The 21,414-nt window shown below is 36.9% G+C and overlaps 1 pseudogene; it reads left to right on the forward strand.

Moving 5' to 3' along the window:
* Nucleotides 1–13,845: 13,845 nt before the first annotated feature.
* LOC113246587 (dnaJ homolog subfamily B member 6-like) lies at nt 13,846–15,635 on the forward strand (annotated as a pseudogene).
* Nucleotides 15,636–21,414: the final 5,779 nt, after the last annotated feature.

The following is a 21,414-nucleotide window of genomic DNA, read 5'->3' on the forward strand; positions in this document are numbered from 1 at the left end:
ACAAGTCAACTTTTAACCAGAATAAAGAGACATATAGATAAAAATACATTCATAGTAGGGGACCTCAACACTCCACTATCAGAAATAGACAGAACACTCTGGCAAAAACTAAGCAAAGAATCAAAGGCTTTGAATGCCATATTTGACGAGTTGGACCTCATAAATATATATAGAACACTACACCCCAGAACCAAGGAATACTCATTCTATTCTAATGCCCATGGAACATTCTCAAGAATAGACCATGTTCTGGGACACAAAATAGGTCTCAACCGATACCAAAAGATTGAAATGATCCCCTGCATATTCTCAGACCACAACGCTCTGAAATTGGAACTCAACCACAAGGAAAAATTTGGAAGAAACTCAAACACTTGGAGACTAAGAACCATCCTACTCAGGAATGACTCGATAAACCAGGAAATCAAAAATCAACTTAAACAATTTATGGAGACCAACGAGAATGAAAACACAACGGTCCAAATCCTATGGGATACTGCAAAGGCAGTCCTAAGGGGGAAATACATAGCCATCCAAGCCTCACTCAAAAGAATAGAAAAATCTAAAATGCAGTTTTTATATTCTCACCTCAAGAAGCTGGAACAGCAACAGAGGGACAGGCCTAATCCACTCGCGAGGAAGCAGTTGACCAAGATGAGAGCAGAAATCAATGACTTAGAAACCAGAAGCACAGTAGAGCAAATCAACAGGACTAGAAGCTGGTTCATTGAGAGAATCAATAAAATTGACAGACCACTGGCAAGACTTATCCAAGAGAAAAGAGAAAGGACCCAAATTAATAAAATTATAAATGAAAAAGGAGAGGTCATGACCAACAGCAATGAAATTGGAAGGATTATTAGAAACTATTACCAACAGCTATATGCCAAAAAACTAAGCAATCTGAAAGAGATGGAGGCCTTCCTGGAAACCTATAAACTACCAAGACTGAAACAGGAAGAAATTGATTTCTTAAACAGGCCAATTAATTATGAAGAGATTGAGCCAGTGATAAACAACCTTCCAAATAACAAAACTCCAGGCCCAGATGGTTTTCCGGGAATTTTACCAAACATTCAAAGAAGAAAAGATACCTATTCTCCTAAAGCTATTTCAAAAAATAGAAACAGAAGGAAAGCTACCAAACTCATTCTATGAGGCCAATATTACCTTGATCCCCAAACCAGGCAAAGACCCCCTCAAAAAGGAGAATTACAGACCAATTTCCCTAATGAATATGGACGCCAAAATCCTCAACAAGATACTTGCTAATAGAATCCAACAGTACATTAAAAGGATTATCCATCATGACCAAGTGGGATTCATACCTGGGATGCAAGTGTGGTTCAACATTCGCACATTGATCAGCGTGATACATCATATCAACAAGAAAAGACTCAGGAACCATATGATCCTCTCAATTGATGCAGAAAAAGCATTTGACAAAATACAGCATCCTTTCCTGATTAAAACCCTTCAGAGTGTAGGAATAGAGGATACATTTCTCAATCTCATAAAAGCCATCTATGAAAAGCCTACTGCAAATATTATTCTCAATGGGGAAAAGCTGGAAGCCTTTCCCTTAAGATCAGGAACTCGACAAGGATGCCCACTCTCGCCACTATTATTCAACATAGTACTAGAAGTCCTTGCAACAGCAATCAGACAACAAAAAGGGATCAAAGGTATTCAAATCGGCAGAGAAGAAGTCAAAATGTCTCTCTTTGCAGATGACATGATACTCTATATGGAAAACCCAAAAGAAGCCACTCCCAAACTATTAGAAGTTATAGAGCAATTCAGTAACGTGGCGGGATACAAAATCAATGCTCAGAAATCAGTTGCATTTCTATACACGAATAACGAGACTGAAGAAAGAGAAATTAGGGAATCCATCCCATTTACAATAGCACCAAAAACCATACGTTATCTTGGAATTAACCAGAGATGTAAAGGGTCTATATTCTAGAAACTATAAATCACTCTTGAAAGACATTGAGGAAGACATAAAAAGATGGAAAAAAATTCCATGCTCATGGATCGGAAGAATTAACATAGTTAAGATGTCCATGCTACCCAGAGCAATCTACACTTTCAATGGTATCCCAATCAAAATACCGAGGACATTTTTCAAAGAACTGGAACAAATAGTCCTTAAATTTGTATGGAAACAGAAAAGGCCCCGAATCTCCAAAGAACTGTTGAAAAGGAAAAACAAAGCTGAGGGCATCACAATGCCAGATTTCGAGCTGTACTACAAAGCTGTAATTACAAAGACAGCATGGTACTGGCACAAAAACAGACACATAGAGCAATGGAACAGAATAGAGAACCCAGAAATGGACCCTCGGCTCTTTGGGCAACTAATATTTGATAAAGCAGGAAAAAACATCCAGTGGAAAAAAGAGTCTCTTCAATAAATGGTGCTGGGAAAATTGAACAGCTACATGCAAAAGAATGAAACTTGACCACTCTCTCACACCATACACAAAAATAAACTCCAAATGGATGAAAGACCTCGATGTGAGACAGGAATCCATCAAAATCCTAGAGGAGAACATAGGCAGCAACCTCTATGACATCGGCCAAAGCAGTCTTTTTCATGACACATCCCCAAAGGCAAGAGAAACAAAAGATAAAATGAACCTGTGGGACTTCATCTAGATAAAAAGCTTCTGCACAGCCAAGGAAACAGTCAAAAAAACTAAGAGGCAGCCCACGGAATGGGAGAATATATTTGCAAATGACACTACAGATAAAGGACTGGTATCCAAGATCTACAAAGAACTTCTCAAACTCAATACACAGGAAACAAATCAAATAAAAAAATAGGCAGAAGATATGAACAGACACTTTTCCAATGAAGACATACAAATGGCTAACAGACACATGAAAAACTGTTCAAAATCATTAGCCATCAAGGAAATTCAAATCAAAACCACACTGAGATACCACCTTACGCCAGTTAGAATGGCAAAAATAGACAAGGCAAGAGACAACAATTGCTGGAGAGGATGTGGAGAAAGGGGATCCCTCCTACATTGTTGGTGGGAATGCAAGTTGGTACAGCCACTCTGGGAAACAGTGTGGAGGTCCCTTAAAAAGTTAAAAATTGAGCTACCTTATGATCCAGCCATTGCACTACCAGGTGTTTACCCCAAAGATACAGACGTAGTGAAGAGAAGGGCCATATGCATCCCAATGTTCATAGCAGCAATGTCCACAATAGCTAAATCGTGGAAGGAGCCAAGATGCCCTTCAACGGATGACTGGATTAAGAAGTTGTGGTCCATATATACGATGGAATAGTACTCAGCTATCAGAAAGAACGAATTCTCAACATTTGCTGCAACATGGACAGCACTGGAGGAGATAATTCTAAGTGAAATAAGTCAAGCAGAGAAAGACAACTATCATATGATTTCTCTCATCTATGGAACATAAGAACTAGGATGATCGGTAGGGGAAGTAAGGGATAAAGAAAGGGGGGGGTAATCAGAAGGGGGAATGAAGCATGAGAGACTATGGACTATGAGAAACAAACTGAGGGCCTCAGAGGGGAGGGGGGTGGGGGAATGGGATAGACCGGTGATGGGTAGTAAGGAGGGCACGTACTGCATGGTGCACTGGGTGTTATACGCAACTAATGAATCATCGAGCTTTACATCAGAAACCGGGGATGTACTGTATGGTGACTAACATAATAAAAAATCATTAATTAAAAAAAAAAACCATAGCTAACATACTCAATGATAAAAAACTAAGATCAAGGACAAAACACGGATGTCCACTCTTACCACTTTCATTCAATATAATACTGGAAGTCTTAGCCACAGAAATCAGAAAATGAAAAGAAATAAAACACATCCAAATTACCAAGGAAGAAGTCATGTCTTTGCAAATGATAAATATGGTAATATTTAGAAAACCATAAAGACTGCATGAAACAAACTATTAGAACTGAGGACAATGGCAGAATAGGAGGACCTTAATCTCACCTCATCACATAGATACACCCAAATAATAGCCACATCAGTACAACTAATCCATAAAATGATGTGAAGAGTGGAAAAACAGACTTCCCACAGTTAAACATAGAGAGGAATCGAAAGCTGTAGGAGGGGCGCACCTGGGCAGCTCAGTCAGTTAAGCATCCAACTCTTGATTTAAGCTCAGGTCATGATCTCAGGGTAATGAGATCGAGCCCTGTGTAGGGCTCCATGCTGCGCGTGGAAACTAAAGATTCTCTCTCCCTCTCCCTCTGCCCACTCCCCCTACCCCACTCCCTCACACATGCTCTTTGTCTTTCTCAAGAAAGAAAGAAAGAAAGAAAGAAAGAAAGAAAGAAAGAAAGAAGAAAAAAGAAAGAAGAAAGAAAGAAAGAAAGAAAGAAAGGAAGAAAGAAAGAAAGAAAAAGAAAGAAAGAAAGAAAGAAAGAAAGAAAGAAAGAAAGAAAGAAAGAAAAAGAAAGCAAGCAGTAGGAGAGGTGGAGACCCGGTCAGAAACCAAACTCCCTGGGGCGCCTGGGTGGCACAGCGGTTAAAGCGTCTGCCTTCGGCTCAGGGCGTGATCCCGGTGTTCTGGGATCGAGCCCCACATCAGGCTCCTCCACTATGGGCCTGCTTCTTCCTCTCCCACTCCTCCTGCTTGTGTTCCCTCTCTCGCTGGCTGTCTCTATCTCTGTCAAATAAATAAATAAACTCTTAAAAAAAAAAAAAAAGAAACCAAACTCCCAGCAAGACTAATCATGAACACCACAAGCGCAGATAAAGGAGAGGAAGAGGCCCCACACCAGGCACCTCAGACATGGGGGACCTGCACTGGGAAGATAAGTACCCATAATATTTGGCTTTGAAAATCAATGAGGCTTAACTTTGTGATTTTTTGCAATCAGTGGGGCTTAACTCCAGGTACTTTAAAAATCAGCAGGTTCAGCTAGTCTCTTCCCTTAAAGAGACAACATAACAAGCAGCTTCACCAAGATACAGCATAGAAGCAGCAGTTTGAAAAACACCTAGGGTATACAAGAAGGAGATTTCTTTAATAAATTCAGAAAGTGTGTTGCAGAGGCAAGGATCTTTAGGAGACGTCTCCAAGAAAAAAAAGGGTTGGCTGGCACCATTTCTCTCCCCTCTCCAGCCTAGATACCTGCACAAATGCTGAAGGCAGAATAAACACTCTCCACATAGCATGTTAACACAGCATGACCAGGCCCAACCTTTTCCTGTAGATCCACCACATCCAACCTGCAGGAATCCTTCCAAAGTGGCACCTGACCTGTCTCATTTTGCAAGCAGCTAAGTGACCAGTCACTCCAAAGTGACTCTTGCCCTGGAGAGAGGGGAAGATAATCACTTACCAGTTCAACTACAGTCCCAGTAGTGGGCAGGGGCCTGACATATGATCAGTCTTCTGGCCCTGACCACAAACAAAAACCACACACCGGGCAGTCCAAGGAGAGAGCCCTATAGTTCAGGGTCACTGAAAACCCAACAGACAGATTGTGGGTAGACATCTGATCTCATTGCAGGCCCCGCTCACCAATTAGAACCTCTCAGGGGATACCAGAGGAGAGTGCCCTGCAGTTTGGTGAAACCACAACCCTGGCAAGCAGGCTGAAGGAAGGCAACTGATCAACTTCAACTAAAAGACCAGGGTGATGCCAGACTAAATCCTTAACAACACACATACCAAAACCTCCCCACAATAGGCCAAAGGGGCCGTTGCAACTGACTGGAGTGAAAGCAAACGTGGCTCAACCACAAAAATAGTGTGTATAAAACACACATAATACAAGCATCTGAAGTGCCTACTTCTGGTGAACAGGTTATACTGCACTACAGGGCCCTGCAGGACCTGACCTTTTCATAAGGCCACTACCTACAGGATCAGGAGATGTAGCTCACTTTCCTAATACATACAAACAAATAAAGATAGTTATGCAAAATAAGGAGACAGAGTTATATGTCCCAAATGAAGAACAGGACAAAATCACAGCAAAGAATTAAATGGAATGAAGATAAGCAGTATGCCTGATAGAGAATTCAAAGACTCAAATAAATAAAATCACAAATGTGAGATAAGAAATCACAACCAACACCACAGAAATACAATCATTAGAGAATATTATGAAACACTATATGCCAACAAACTGGATAACCTGGAAGAAATGGATACATTTCTAGAAACCTATGACATACCAAAACTGAAGCAGGAAGAAATAGAAAATTTAGCAGATTACCAGAAATGAAACTGATTTAGTAATCAAAAAACTCCCAGCAAACAAAAGTCTAGGACCAGATGGCTTCACAGGTGAATCCTAACAAACATTTAAAGGAGAGTTAATGTCTATTCTCAAACTTTCCAGAATATAGAAGAGGAAGGAAAACTTCCAAGTTTGTTCTATGAGGCCACCATTACCCTCATATCAAAACCAGATGAAGATACCACAAAAAAAGAGAATTACAGGCCAATGTCTCTAATGAACATAGATGCACAAATCATTGACATAATATTAGCAAACTGAATCCAACAATACATTAAAAAATGATTCACCACAATCAAAGAGGATTTATTTTCAGAATGTATGTGTAGTTCAGTTTTCAGAAATAAATCAACATGGTACATCACATCAATAAAAGAAAGGTTAAAAACCATATGATCATTTCAATAAATGCAGAAATAGCATTTGACAAATACAGCATCCATTCATGATAAAAGCACAATAAAGTGGAATTAGAGAAAACATACCTCAACATAATAAAGGCCATATATGAAAAACCCACAGCTAACATCATAATCAATGGTGAAAAACTTAAGAGCTTTTGCTAAGGTCAGGAACAAGATAAAGTAGACAACTCTCACCACTTTTATTCAACATTGTACTGGAAGTCTTAGCCACGGCAAACAGACAAGAAAAAGAAATAAAAGGCGTCCAGATTGGTAAGAAAGAAGTAAAACTGTCGCTATTTGCAGATGACATGATACTATATTCAGAAAATCCTTAAGACTCCACCTAAAAATTACTAGAATTGATAAATTCAGTAAGGTCACAAGATACCAAATCAATGCACAGAAAATAATTGTATTTCTATACACTAATAATGTATCAGCAGAAAGAGAAGAAAACTATCCCTTTTACAATTGCACCAAAAATAATAAAATATCTAGGAATAAACTTAACCATGGAGGTGAAAGATCTGTACTTTGGACTATAAAACATTAATAAAAGAAATTGAAGATGACACCAGCAAATGGAAAGACATTCAATGCTCATGTGTTAGAAGAACAAATCTTGTTACAATGTCTATATTATCCAAAGCAATCTACACATTTAATGAAATTCCCATCAAAATACCAACGGCATTTTTCACAGAACTAGAAGAAACAATCCTAATATTTGTATGGAATCACAAATACCCCTAATAGCTAAGGCAATCTTGAAAAACAAAACTGGAGGTATCATAAGTCCAGATTTCAAATTATATAACAAAACTGTAGTAATCAAAAGAATATGGTACTGGCACAAAATAGACACATAGATCATTGGAATGGAATATAAATCCCAGATAAAAATAGTGCTTAAAAGATGAATTCATCTTCAACAATGGAGGCGAGAATATGCAACAGGAAAAAGAGTCTCTTCAACAAATGGTGCTAGGAAAACTGGACAGCTGTATGTAATAGAAAGACACTAGACTGCTTTCTTTCACCATACATAAAAGTAAATTCAAGATGAATTAAATACCTAAATGTGAGACCTGAAATTATGAAGTCCTGGAAGAGAGCACAGACAGTAACTTCTCTGACATTGGCCATAACAACATCTTTCTAGATATGACTTCTGAGGCAAGGGAAACAAAAGCAAAAATAGATTATAGGGACTACATAAAAATAAAGCTTTTCACAGCAAAGGAAACAACCAACAAAACCAAGAGACAACCTACTGGGGCACCTGGGTGGCTCAGTTGGTTAAGCATCCAACTCTTGATTTCAGCTCAGGTCATGATTTAGGGTCCTGGGAGTGAGCCCAACATCAGGCTCCCTGCTCAGAGGGGAGTCTGCTTGTCTCCCTCTCTTTCTGCTCCTCCCCCCGCTCATGCTCTCTCCCTCTCTCTCAAATAAATAAATAAATAAATAAATAAATAAATAAATAAAACAACCTACTGAATGGGAGAAGATATTTGCAAATGACATATCCAATAAAGGATTAGTATCCAAGATATATAAAGAACTTATAGGGACTCCTAGGTGGCTCGGTCATTTAAGTGTCTGCCTTCTGCTCAGGTCATGATCCCAGGGTCCCAGGATTGAATCCCCGCATTGGGCTCCTTGCTCGCGGGGAGCCTGCTTCTTCCTCTGCCTGCTGCTCCCACTGCTTGTGCTCACTTTCTCTCTCTCTGACAAATAAATAAATAAAATCTTTTTAAAAAAGAACTTCTACAACTCAACAGCAAATACACAAATAATCCAGGTAAAAATGGGAAGAAGACATGTACAGACATTTCTCCAAAGAAGACAAACACATGGCCAACAAACACACGAAAAGATGTTCAACAACACTCATCATCAGGGAAATCAAATCAAAACCACAATGAGGTATCACTTCACCCCTGTCAGAATGGCTAAATTGAAACACAAGAAACAAGTGTTGGCAAGGATGTGGAGAAAGGGGAACCCTTGTGCACTGCTGGTGGGAATGCAAACTGGTGCAGCTACTGGGGAAAACAGTATGGTGGTTCCTTAATAAGTTAAAATAGTATTATCATATGGTCCAGTGATCACACTACTGGATATTTACTCAAAGAATATGAAAACACTAAGTCAAAGTGATATATGCATCCTATGTTTACTGCAGCATTATTTACAATAGCTAAGCTATGGAAGCAGCCCAAGTGTCCATGGATTGATGAATGGATAAAGATGTGAGATATATAGATATATTTATATATAATATAGATATTATATATCTATATAATATATATAATATAGATATTATATATCTATATAATATATATAATATAGATATTATATATCTATATAGATATATATTATATATATCTCAATCTGTGATATTTTTATAGCCAAATAGTATTCCATTTTATATATTCTATTCTATTATATATTATATATACCTACATTATATATAATAGAATACTATTCAGCTATAAAAATTAATGAAATCCTGTCATTTGCAACAACATGGATGCATCTAGAGAGTATAACGCTAAGTCAAATAAGCCAGTCAGAGAAAGACAAATACCATTTGATTTCATTCATATATGGAATTTAAGAAACAAAACAAATGAACAAAGGGGAGAAAAAAGAGATACAAACCAAAAAGAAAAAAAATGGCTAGTCAGAATGGCTAAAATGAACAACACAAGACACAACAGATGTTGGCGAGGATGTGGAGAAAGGGAACCCTCTTACACTGTTGTTGGGAATGTAAACTGGTGCAGCCACTCTGGAAAAAAGTATGGGGATTCCTCAAAAAGTTAAAAATAGAACTACCCTATGACCCAGCAATTGCACTACTAGGTATTCACCCAAAAGATACAAAAATACTGGTTCTAAGGGGCAAATGCACCCCAATGTTTATAGCAGCAATGTCCGCAATAGCCAAAATATAGAAAGAGCCCAAAAGTCTATCAACTGATGAATGGATAAAGAAGTTGTGGCGTATGTACTCATATATATATACACACATATATGTATATGTATATATATATATATTTATATGGTGTATGTATTCATATATATATTAATATTACTCAGCATAAAAAGAATGAAATCTTGCCATTTGCAACTATGTAGATGAAGCTAGAGAGCATTATGCTAAGTGAAATAAGTCAGAGAAAGACAAATACAGTATGATTTCACTCATATGTGGAATTTAAGAAACAAAACAAATGAGCAAAGGGGGGGGAAAGAGAGAGAGAGGCAAACCAAGAAATAGACTCCTAAATATAAAGAACAAACTGATGGTTCCCAGAGGGGAGGTGAGTGGGGGGATGGGTTAAATAGGTGATGGGGATTAAGGAGTGCACTTGTTGTGATGAACACTGGGTGTCGCATTTAAGTGTTGAATCACTAAATTGTACAATTGAAACTAATATAACTAACATACTAACTGTATGTTAACTAACTGGAATTTAAATAAAAACTTCTAAAAAATTCCTACCATCTGTCCTCATACAACAATATCAAAATATCATTGAATATATTCCTTATGCTGTAACTTTTATTCGTGTGTGTGTGTGTGTGTGTGTGTGTGTGTGTACCACAACTTCCACTTGGATTACTCCCATATTTTGGCTATTGTAAATAATGCTGCAATGAACAAAGGGGTATATAGATATATCTTTTCAAGTTAGTGTTTTAGTTTAATTTGGTAAATACCCAGTAGTGGTATTATTGGATCATATGGTATTTCTATTTTTAATTTTTTGAGGAAACTCCATACTGTTTTCCACTTGGCTGTACCAATTGACATTCCCACTAAGGGTTCATTTCTCTCCACATCTTACCAACACTTGTTGTTTCTTGTCTGTTTGATTCTGGCCATTCTGACAGGCATGAGGTAATATCTCATTGTGGTTTTGGTTTGCATTTCCCTGATGATTAGTGATGTTGAATATCTTTTCATGTGTTTTTTGGCCATCTATATGAGGAAGACATAACAATCACCTCCTAATAATAGATCTTCAAAATATATGAAGCAAAAATGAACAGAACTGAAGGGAGAAACAGACATTCTTCAATAAGAAGGTGGAGGCTTCAATACTCTACTTTCTATAATGGATAGAGCAACCAAAGAGAAAAGTAAAGAAAGAAGAGACTCAAACTCACTGGATCAAATAAACCTAAAAGACATATAAATTAGGCTGAACTCAAGAATAGGAGAATAAACATTTTCTCACATGCACAAGGAGCATTCTCCAGTGTAGAGTACATAGTAAACCACAAGTCTCAATTGATGTAAAAAAGATGGATATGATTCAAAATGTATTAACTGACCATGACAGGATAGTTAGAAATCAATAACAGAAGAAACTAGAAAATTCACAAATATATTAAAATTAAACACACTCTTAAACAATTAATGGGTAAAAGAAGGATTCACAAGGGAAATTAGAAAATACCTAGAGACAAGTGTCAATGAAAACACAACATATCAAAATGATGGGATGCAGACAAAACAGTTCTCAGAGGGAAATTTATAGTTGGGAATGTCTACATCAAAAAAGAATAAAGATCTCAAATCAATATACTTCAACGCTGAAGGAACCAGAAAAGGAAGAGTGAACTACCCCAAAGCTAACAGAAAAAAGGAAATAATAAAGATTAAAGTAGTGATAAACAAAATAAAGACTAAGCAAACAATAAAGAAAATCAACAAAATCAAAAGATGATTCTTTGAGAAGAAAAACCAAATCACCAAATGGTCAGCTAAACTGAGAAAAAGAAGAGAAGATACAAATAACTAAAATGAGAAATGAAAGTGGCAGCATTACTACTGACTTTAACAGAATTAAATGAATTGTAAGGAAACAGTATGAAAAATTGTACATTAACCAATTAGATAACAGAAAAATGGACAAATTCCTTGAAATACACAACTTATCTAAACTAACTCAAGAAGAAATAGAAAATCTCAATAGACCCATAATAAGTAAAGGGATTGAATAACTAATATAAAACCCCCAACAAAATAAAATCCAGAGTTATATGGCTTCACTGGTGATTTCTACCAAATATTTAAAGAAGATATAATACATTTGGAGTTTATCTTTGTGTATGGTGTGAGAGAGTGGTCAGGTTTCATTCTTTTGGATATAGCTGTCCAATTTTCCCAGCACCATTTATTGAAGAGACTGTCTTTTTTCCACTGGATGTTTTTTCCTGCTTTATCAAAGATTAGTTGCCCAAAGAGCCGACGGTCCATTTCTGGGTTCTCTATTCTGTTCCATTGGTCTATGTGTCTGTTTTTGTGCCAGTACCATGCTGTCTTGGTGATCAGAGCTTTGTAGTATAGCTTGAAATCTGGCAACGTGATGCCCCCAGCTTTGTTTTTCCTTTTCAACAATTCCTTGGTGATTCGGGGCCCTTTCTGGTTCCACACAAATTTAAGGGCTGTTTGTTCCTCAGTGTGAGACAGGAATCCATCAAAGTCATAGAGGAGAACATAGGCAACCTCTTTGACATCAGCCACAGCAAATTTTTTCATGACATATCTCCAAAGGCAAGAGAAACAAAAGATAAAATGAACCTGTGGGACTTCATCAAGATCAAAAGCTTCTGCACAGCCAAGGAAACAGTCAAAAAAACTAAGAGGCAGCCCACGGAATGGGAGAGGATATCTGCAAATGACACTACAGATAAAAGACTGGTATCCAAGATCTACAAAGAACTTCTCAAACTCAATACATGGGAAACAAATAATCAAATAAAAAAATGGGCAGAAGATATGAACAGACACTTTTCCAATGAAGACATACAAGTGGCTAACAGACACATGAAAAAATTTTCAAAATCATTAGCCATCAGGGAAATTCAAGTCAAAACCACATTGAGATACCACCTTACACCAGTTAGAATGGCAAAAGTTGACAAGGCAGGAAACAACAAATGTTGGAGAGGATGTGGAAAAAGGGGATCCTTCCTACATTGTTGGTGGGAATGCAAGTTGTTACAGCCACTTTGGAAAACAGTGTGGAGGTCCCTTCAAAAGTTAAAAATTGAGCTATCCTATGATCCAGCAATTGCAGTACTGGGTATTTACTCCAAAGATACAGACATAGTGAAGAGAAGGGCCATATGCACCCCAGTGTCCATAGCAGCATTATCCACAATAGCTAAATTGTGGAAGGAGTCGAGATGCCCTTCAGCAGATGCCTGGATTAAGAAGATGTCCATATATACAATGGAATATTACTCAGCCATCAGAAAGAATGATTCCCCAACCTTTGCAGCAACATGGACAGGAGTGGAGGAGATAATGCTAAGTGAAATAAGTCAAGCAGAGAAAGACAATTATCTTATGGTTTCACTCATTTATGGAACATAAGAAATAGGAAGATCGGTAGGAGAAGGAAGGGAAGAATAAAGGGGGGGGTAAATAGAAGAGGGAATGAACTATGAGAGACTGTGGACTCTGGGAAACAAACTGAGGGCTTCAGAGGGGAGGGGGGTGGGGGATTGTGATAGGCCGGTGATGGGTATTAAGGAGGGCACATATTGCATGGTGCACTGGGTGTTCTACACAAGTAATGAATTATGGAACGTTACATCAAAAACTAGGGATGTACTGTATGGTGACTAACATAACATAATAAAAATTATTATTAAAAAAAGATATAATACAGTACTTTTAGAATTCTTTTAAAAAATTAAAGAGAAGAGGACACTTGGTAACTTAACCAGTAAGGCTGCCATTACTCTGATCCAAAGCCAAATAAAAGCACTACAAGAGGGGCACCTGGGTGGCTCAGTCAGCTGGGCATCTGACTCTTGGTTTCAGCTCAGGTCATGATCTCAGGGTTGTGGGATCGTGGGGCTCCTTGCTCAGCAGGGAGTCTGCTGGAGATCCTCTTCCTTCCTCTCCTTCTCCCCTTCTCCTCCCACTCTCTCTCTCAAATAAATAAATCTTAATTAAAAGACATTACAGGAAAGAAAATTACAAATCAATATCCTTTATGATATAGATGCAAAAGTATTCAAAAAATATCAGCAAACCAAATCCAGTAGCATATTAAAAGAATCATTCACCATGACCAAGTGGAATTTATCTCAGCTACGTGAGCATGTTTCAACATAAGGAAATCAATCAATGTAAGATATCAGATGAATAGAGCAAATGAAGAAATCCTCATGACCATCCTAATTGATTCAGGAAAGGCATTTGACAAAATCCAACATGCTTTCGTGATATACACTCTCAGAAAACTGGGAACAGAGGGGAAATTTCTCAACATAAGAGAGGGCATTTATGAGAACCCCACAGTTAATATCATATTCAATGGTGAAACAATGAAAACTATACTCCTAAGGTCACTAGCAAGACAAAGATGCCCACCTTCACCCTTTGCAATTCAATGTTTTACCAGAAGTACTAGTCAGAGCTATTAGAAAAGAAAAATGAAAAGGGCATCAGAATTGGAAATAAAGGAGTAAAACTACCTATATTCATAGATTATATGATCCAATTTTTAGAAAGCCCTAAAGAATCCACTAGAAGCTACTAGAAACAAAAAACAAATTCTTTAAAGTTGCAGATGAACACATAAAAATCACTTATATTTCTATACACCAGCAACAAACATTCCAAAAATGAAGAATTCAGTTCCATTTATAATAATATTTTAAAATATTAGATCTAAGGAGAGTAAAGCAGGAGAAGCTGTGGCCTCTGACACTTTCACCAGAGCAGCCATGCCAGAACCAAGGGGAGACCCAGGCTGCCACCCCATTGTTTCTCCTTTCTGCTAATTGCTCCTGCATCCTCAGACTCATTCCAACAGCCTGTTAAAACATGTGAATTACTATGAAGTTCTAGGCATGCAGAGACATGTCTCAGCCAAGAATATTAAAAAGGCATATTGAATACTGGCACTGAAGTGGCATGCAGATTAAAATCCCAAGAATAAAGAAGAATCAGAGAGAAAATTCAAACAAGTAGCTGAGGCATATGATGTGTAAAAAATGGGACATCTATGACAAATATGCAAAGAAAGATTAAATTATGGAGGTGGAAATGGAAGTCATTTTGACAGTCGGCTTGAGTTTGGCTTCACATTTCATAATCCAGATGACTTTTTCAGGGAATTTTTTGGTGGAAGACACCTGTTTTCATTCGATTTCCTCAGAAATCCTTTTGAGGACTTTTCTGGGAATGGAAGGAGCCCCTTCACCGTGGGAGCAGGAGCCAAGGAACAGGATTGTTTTTCTCTTCCTTCAGTGGATTTCCTTTTTTTTTTTTTTTTTTGGAGGTGTTTTTTTTTTTTCCCCTTTTGATTCAGGATTTTCTTCCTTTTGTTTATTAGGTCAGAAATTTGGAGACTCACTTTATTTTCTTCCATGTCATTTGGTGGTAGTGGGATGAGCAACTTTAAATCTATATCAACTTCTACTAAAATGGTTTGTGGCAGAGAAATCACTACAATTGAATTGTCAAAAATGCTCAAGAAAGAGAAATTAAAGAGGTCCAGTTAAAGTCCTTAACAATAAATGGTAAGGAGCAGCAGCTATGCTTGGTAATAAGTAATTCAATGCATGCAGTTAACAGAAATGTTAAACTATAACAAGCACCATTTGAGGATTAACAGGAACATTTTTTGAAGATTTCAAAAGAATTTAATTCTCAGTATAAGTGCACTTCATCTAAAGATTTTATAAACAGCTTATCAGAGCCCCTATTTGTTTTTGACTTTTGAGTTTATTGTTGGGACTACATGATAGAAGCATTTTTTTTATCTTTAAAATTGTTGTAAATCTCTGTAAGTACTTTGTTTTTTTTATTAAATGTAATCCAAGGTGGCCCCGACACTTTCATTCACTAACACCAGCCAGACCTGCTTTTCCATTGTGTTTGAAATGTGAGCTAAGTAGTGTCAGTGTCAATTATTTTTAGTATTCAGTAGTGAAAATTATTAATGTATTAATCATAATACATGTCTGGTTTGATGTAAATTGAGGATTTTTCTAGTTGTGTATGAATACTGGCAACGTAGACAAGTTTTGACTAACATTAATCTTATGTTTAAAAAAAGTGAAACTGGTAAACTGGGTCTTTGTCATTTGCTTAAAAAAAGAAATGTGAATGTGTTTGGTGCATACTTTCCTAAGTGAGACCTATAAAAATTAAATTAATTAAAAATTATATCATTAGCAATAAATCTAGCCAAGGAGACAAAAGACTTGTACATTGAGAGCTATAAAACATTCCTGAAAGAAATTAAACAAGACCTAATTAACTACAAAGTCATCTTGTGTTTATGGATTGGAAGACTTAATACTATCATTAAGATGAGAATACTACCCAAAATAATCTGCAGATTCAATGTAATCCATATCAGAATTTCAATGACTCTCTTTAAAAACCTATCCTAAAATTCATATAAAATCTCAGGAGACCCATGTTAATGCAAACAATCTTGAAAGAAGTGAATAAATTTGGACTCAGAATTCTGAACTTCGAAACTTACTACAAAGCTACAGTAAGTAAAACAGTATGGTATAGGTATTAGGGACAGACATATAGAGCAATGGGATAGGATAAAAATCCCAGAAATAAACCCTCACATATATGGTCAATTCATTTTTGACAAAGTTGCCAAGACCATTCAATGGGGGAAAAGAGTTTTTTTTCACAAGTGTGCTTGAAAAACTGGATATCCACATGTAAAAGAATAAAATTAGATCTTTAACTTACACCACATACACAAATTACCTCAAAATGCACCAGAGACCTAAAATTATAAGGTAAAACTATAAAACTTTTAGAAGAAAACCCTACAGAAAATCCTAATAAGATTAGATCTGGTGATTTCATGGATATGATACTAAACACACAAGAAACAAATGAAAGAATAAATTGGATTTCATGAAAATTAAGAAATTTTGTGCATCAAAGGATGCTATAAAGAAACCAGAAAAACAACCTTTAAGCCATATATCTGATAAGAGATTAGTATCCAGGATATCTAAAGAACACCTAAAACTCAACAACAAAAAGACAAAAAGAACCCAATTCAAAATTGGGCAACGACTTAGACATTTCTCCAAAGAAGATATACAAATTGCCAATAAGCTCATGAAAAGATGCTTAACATTATATGTCACTAGGGAAATGTAAATAAAAACCACAATGAGATGCTATTCCACACCTACAAGGATGTCTATAGTTAAAAAAAAAGAAAAAAAACAGGTGTTGGTGAGGATATGGAGAATTTAGAACCCTTGTGCATTCGTTGCTGGTAGAAATATAAAAAGGCACAGTTGCCATAGAAAACAGTTTGGCAATTTCTCAAAAGGTTCAACACTGAACTACCATATGACATAGCAATTCCACTCCTAGGCATATATCCAAAAGAATTCAAAACAGGGACTCAAACAGATATTTCTACAATGTTCATTACAGCTATAATCACAATAGTCAAAAGATGGAACCAATCCAGTGTCAACCAACAGATGAATAGAATATTGTTCAGTCATAAAAAGGAATGAAATTTTGATATGTGATATAACATGGGTGAAACTTGAAAACATTATGCTTAGTGAAATAAGCCAGACACAGGTGACAAATATTGTGTCCTTTCAATTTTATGACATACCTAGAATAGGCAAATTCATAGAGACTGATAGAATAGAGGTTACCAGAAACTGGATTGGGGGAAGGGCAAGTCTTTGTTTACTTGCTAGAGGGTTTTTTTTGGATGATGAAAATGTTTTGGGTATTGATTTATTGGTGATGCTTACAGAACATTGTGGAGTGCATTTAATGCCACTGAATTTTACACTTACAAATGGTTAAAATAATTAAAAAATACATATATTTTTCCCCAATAAAAAATGAAGGAGAAATGAAGGCATGCTCAGATCTATAAAAACTGAGAGTTTTTCACTACCAGACCTGCCCTTCAATAAAAGCTAAAAGGAGTCCTTTAGGCTGATATGAAAGGATACTAGATGATAACTCAAGCCCACACAAGAAATGAAGAACAGCAGGAAAGATAACTAAATAAGTAAATGTAAAAGCCAGTATTATTGTATTTTGGGCTTATAACATCTTTTCCCTTATACATGTACGTGTATAAATCATACATGATGGTTTATAGCAGCATTATCTTTTTAACTTACTAATTTTTTAAAATCCTTTGAGACTTTATTGAACTGCTACAGTACATCATTAGTTTTTGATGTAGTGTTCCATGATTCATTGTTTGCGTCTAACACCCAGTGCACCATGCAATACGTGCCCTCCTAACTACCCATCACCGGGCTAGCTAATCCTCCCACTCCCCTCCCCTCTGAAGCCCTCAGCTTGTTTCCCAGAGTCCATAGTCTCTCGTGGTTCATTTCCCCTTCTGCTTACCCCCCGTTCATTATTCCCTTCCTTCTCCTACCGATCTCCCTGCTATTCCTTATGTTCCACAAATGAGTGAAACCATATGATAATTGTCTTTCTCTGCTTGACTTATTTCACTCAGCATAATCTCCTCCAGTTCCATCTATGTTTTTTTTTAAAGATATTATTTATTTATTTGACAGAGAAACAGCCAGAGAGAGAGGGAACACAAGCAGGGGGAGTGGGAGAGGAAGAAGCAGGCTCCCAGCAGAGGAGCCTGATGCGGGGCTTGATCCTATAACGCTGGGATCATGACCTGAGCCAAAGGCAGATGCTTAACTGACTGAGCCACCCAGGCACCCCTCTTCTGCCCAGTTTTTAAACTGGATTATTCATTTTTTTGGTGTTTTGTTAAGTTCTTTATAGATTTTGGATAGTAACATTTTATCGGATAGTAACCCTTCATCAGATATGTCACTTGCAAATATCTTCTCCCATTCCATAGGTTGCCTTTTAGTTTAGTTGATTGTTTCCTTTGCTGTGCAGAAGCTTTTATTTTGATGAAGTCCAAATAGTTTATTTTTGCTTTTATTTCCCTTGCCTCAGGAGATATATCTAGTAAGAGGTTGTTATGGCCAATGTCAAAGAGGTTACTGCCTGTGTTCTCTAGGATTTTAATGATCTCCTGTGTCACATTTAGGTCTTTAGTCCATTTTGAGTTTATTTTTGTGTATGGTGTAAGAAAGTGGTCCAGTTTCATTTTTTTGCCTGCTGCTATCCAGTTTTCCCAAAACCATTTGTTGAAGAGACTATCTTTTTTCCATTGGATATTCTTTCCTGCTTTGTCAAAGATTAATTGACTATATAGTTGTGGGTGAATTTCTGGGTTTTCTATTCTGTTCTATTGATCTATGTGTTTATTTTTGTTCCGGTTCATACTGTCTTGATCACTACAGTTTGGCAATATAACTTGAGGTCAGAATTGTGTTGCCTCTGGCTTTACGTTTCTTTTTCAATGTTGCTTTGGCTATTTGGGGTCTTTTGTGGTTCCATACAAATTTTAGGATTGTTTATTCTAGCTCTGTGAAAAATGCTATTGTTATTTTCATAGGGATTGCATTAAATGTGTAGATTGCTCTGGGCAATATAGATTTTTCACAGTATTTGTTCTTCCAACCCATGAGCATGGAACGTTTTGCCATTTCTTTGTGTCATCTTCAATTTCTTTTATCTGTGTTCTATAGTTTTCAAAGTACAGGTCTTTTACCTCTTTGGTTAGGTTTATTCTTAAGTATCTTATTATTTTGGGTGCAATTGTAAATGGGATTGATTCCTTTATCTTTCTGTTGCTTCATTACTGGTGTATAGAAATGCAACTGATTTCTGTGCATTGATTTTGTATCCTGTGACTTTACTGAATTTGTTCATCAGTTTTAGCAGTTTTTTGGTTGAGTCTTTCAGGTTTTCTATGTATAGTATCATGCCATCTGCAAATAGTGAAAGTTTTACTTCTTCCTTGCCAATTTGGATGCCTTCAATTTCTTTGTGTTATCTGATTGCTGGGGCTAGTACAATGTTTAATAAAAGTGGTGAGGGTGGACATCCCTATCTTGTTCCTGACCACAGAGGAAAAGCTTTCAGTTTTTCCCCATTGAGGATGATATTAGCTGTGGGTTTTTCCATAGATGGCCTTTATTGTGTTGAGGTTTATTCCCTCTAAAACCTACTTTGTTGAGTCTTTTTATCATGAATGAATTATTGTACTTTTTCTGCACCTATTTTTTTTATCATGAATGAGTTAATGTTGTATATTTTCTGCACCTATTGAAATGATCATATGGTTCTTACCTTCTCTTCTTGCTGTGACATATCATGTTGATTGATTTGTGAATATTGAACTACCCTTGCACTCCAGGAATAAAATCCCCATTGATTGTGGTGAATTTTTAAAAAATGTATTGTTCTATTTTGTGCTAGTATTTTACTGAGAATTTTTGCGTCTATGTACAGGGATATTGGCCTGTCTCTCTCTCTCTCTCTCTCTCTTTGTGGTGTCTCTTATCTGGTTTTGGTATCAGGGTAATGCTGGCCTTATAGAATGAATTTGGAAGCTTTCCTTCCTTTTCTATTTTTTGGAATAATTTGAGAAGAATAGGTATTAACTCTTCTTTAAATGGTAGAATTTACCTGTGAAGTCTTCTGGTCATGGACTTTTGTTTGTTGGGAATTTTTAGATTATAAATTTAGTTTCTTTGCTGGTTATCAGTCTGTTCAAATTTTCTAGTTCTTACTGCCTCAGTTTTGGTAGTTTATTTATTTCTAGGAATTTATCCATTTCTTCTAGGTTTCCAGCTTGTTGCCATATAGTTTTTCATAATATTCTCTCCTTCCTTTATTTCTTTAGGCATAGTTTCCTCCAGGTCTTTGAAGTGAATTTCTTTGAACTAATGGTTACCTTGAAGTCTTTGTCTCTTAAATATGTCATCTGCTCTCTTTCACAGGCAGTTTTTCTTACCTACTTTCCCCCCCTGTTTATGGGTCACATGTTCTTATTTCCTTGAGTATCTCATGATTTCTTGTGAAAACTAGACATTTTAGGTAATATGTTGAATACTGTATCCTAACTTCTTTTTTTTTTTTTAAGATTTTATTTATTTATTTGACACAGAGAGAGACAGCCAGCGAGAAAGGGAACACAAGCAGGGGGAGTGGGAGAGGAAGAAGCAGGCTCACAGCGGAGGAGCCTGATGTGGGGCTCGATCCCATAACGCCAGGATCACGCCCTGAGCCGAAGGCAGACGCTTAACCGCTGTGCCACCCAGACCCCCCCTGGATCCTAACTTCTAACCCTCTCCAAGACTTGTTTTTATTCTTGTTTACTTGGTTGTTGTTGTTTTGTGGCTAGGCTGTTTTAGTAAAGTCTATTTCATTGTCGTGTGAAGCAGTTGATATTGTTCTTCAGAGGGTGAAGACTTGAGCGTGTGCATAGTCACCTCTGGATCACAGAGAGTGTAGCAGTTCCTTTTGACTCTTTCTGACCTCTCTTCTCAGCTGTCTGCTTTATTATACTTCACCTATTAGGTTCCACTAATTACCAACTGACTGTTATAATGTTTTCAACAATGCTCTGAAGCATGAATTGCTTAGCAGTCTGATTTAATTAAATTCACAAAGGTATAGTTTGAAGCCAGTCTTTGTAGTTTATTCATCTCCCAGGAAAGTTATTTTTAGCTGTATCTTTCCCTGATTTCTCCGGCAAATTAGCCAGCTTATGGTATAATCTCTTGCTCTTAAATGGGAGAAACTAATTATTTTTTTTAAAGATTTCTTTTATTTGCCAGAGAGAG

Source organism: Ursus arctos, chromosome X (genome assembly GCF_023065955.2).
Source record: "Ursus arctos isolate Adak ecotype North America chromosome X, UrsArc2.0, whole genome shotgun sequence".
Lineage (NCBI taxonomy): Eukaryota > Metazoa > Chordata > Mammalia > Carnivora > Ursidae > Ursus > Ursus arctos.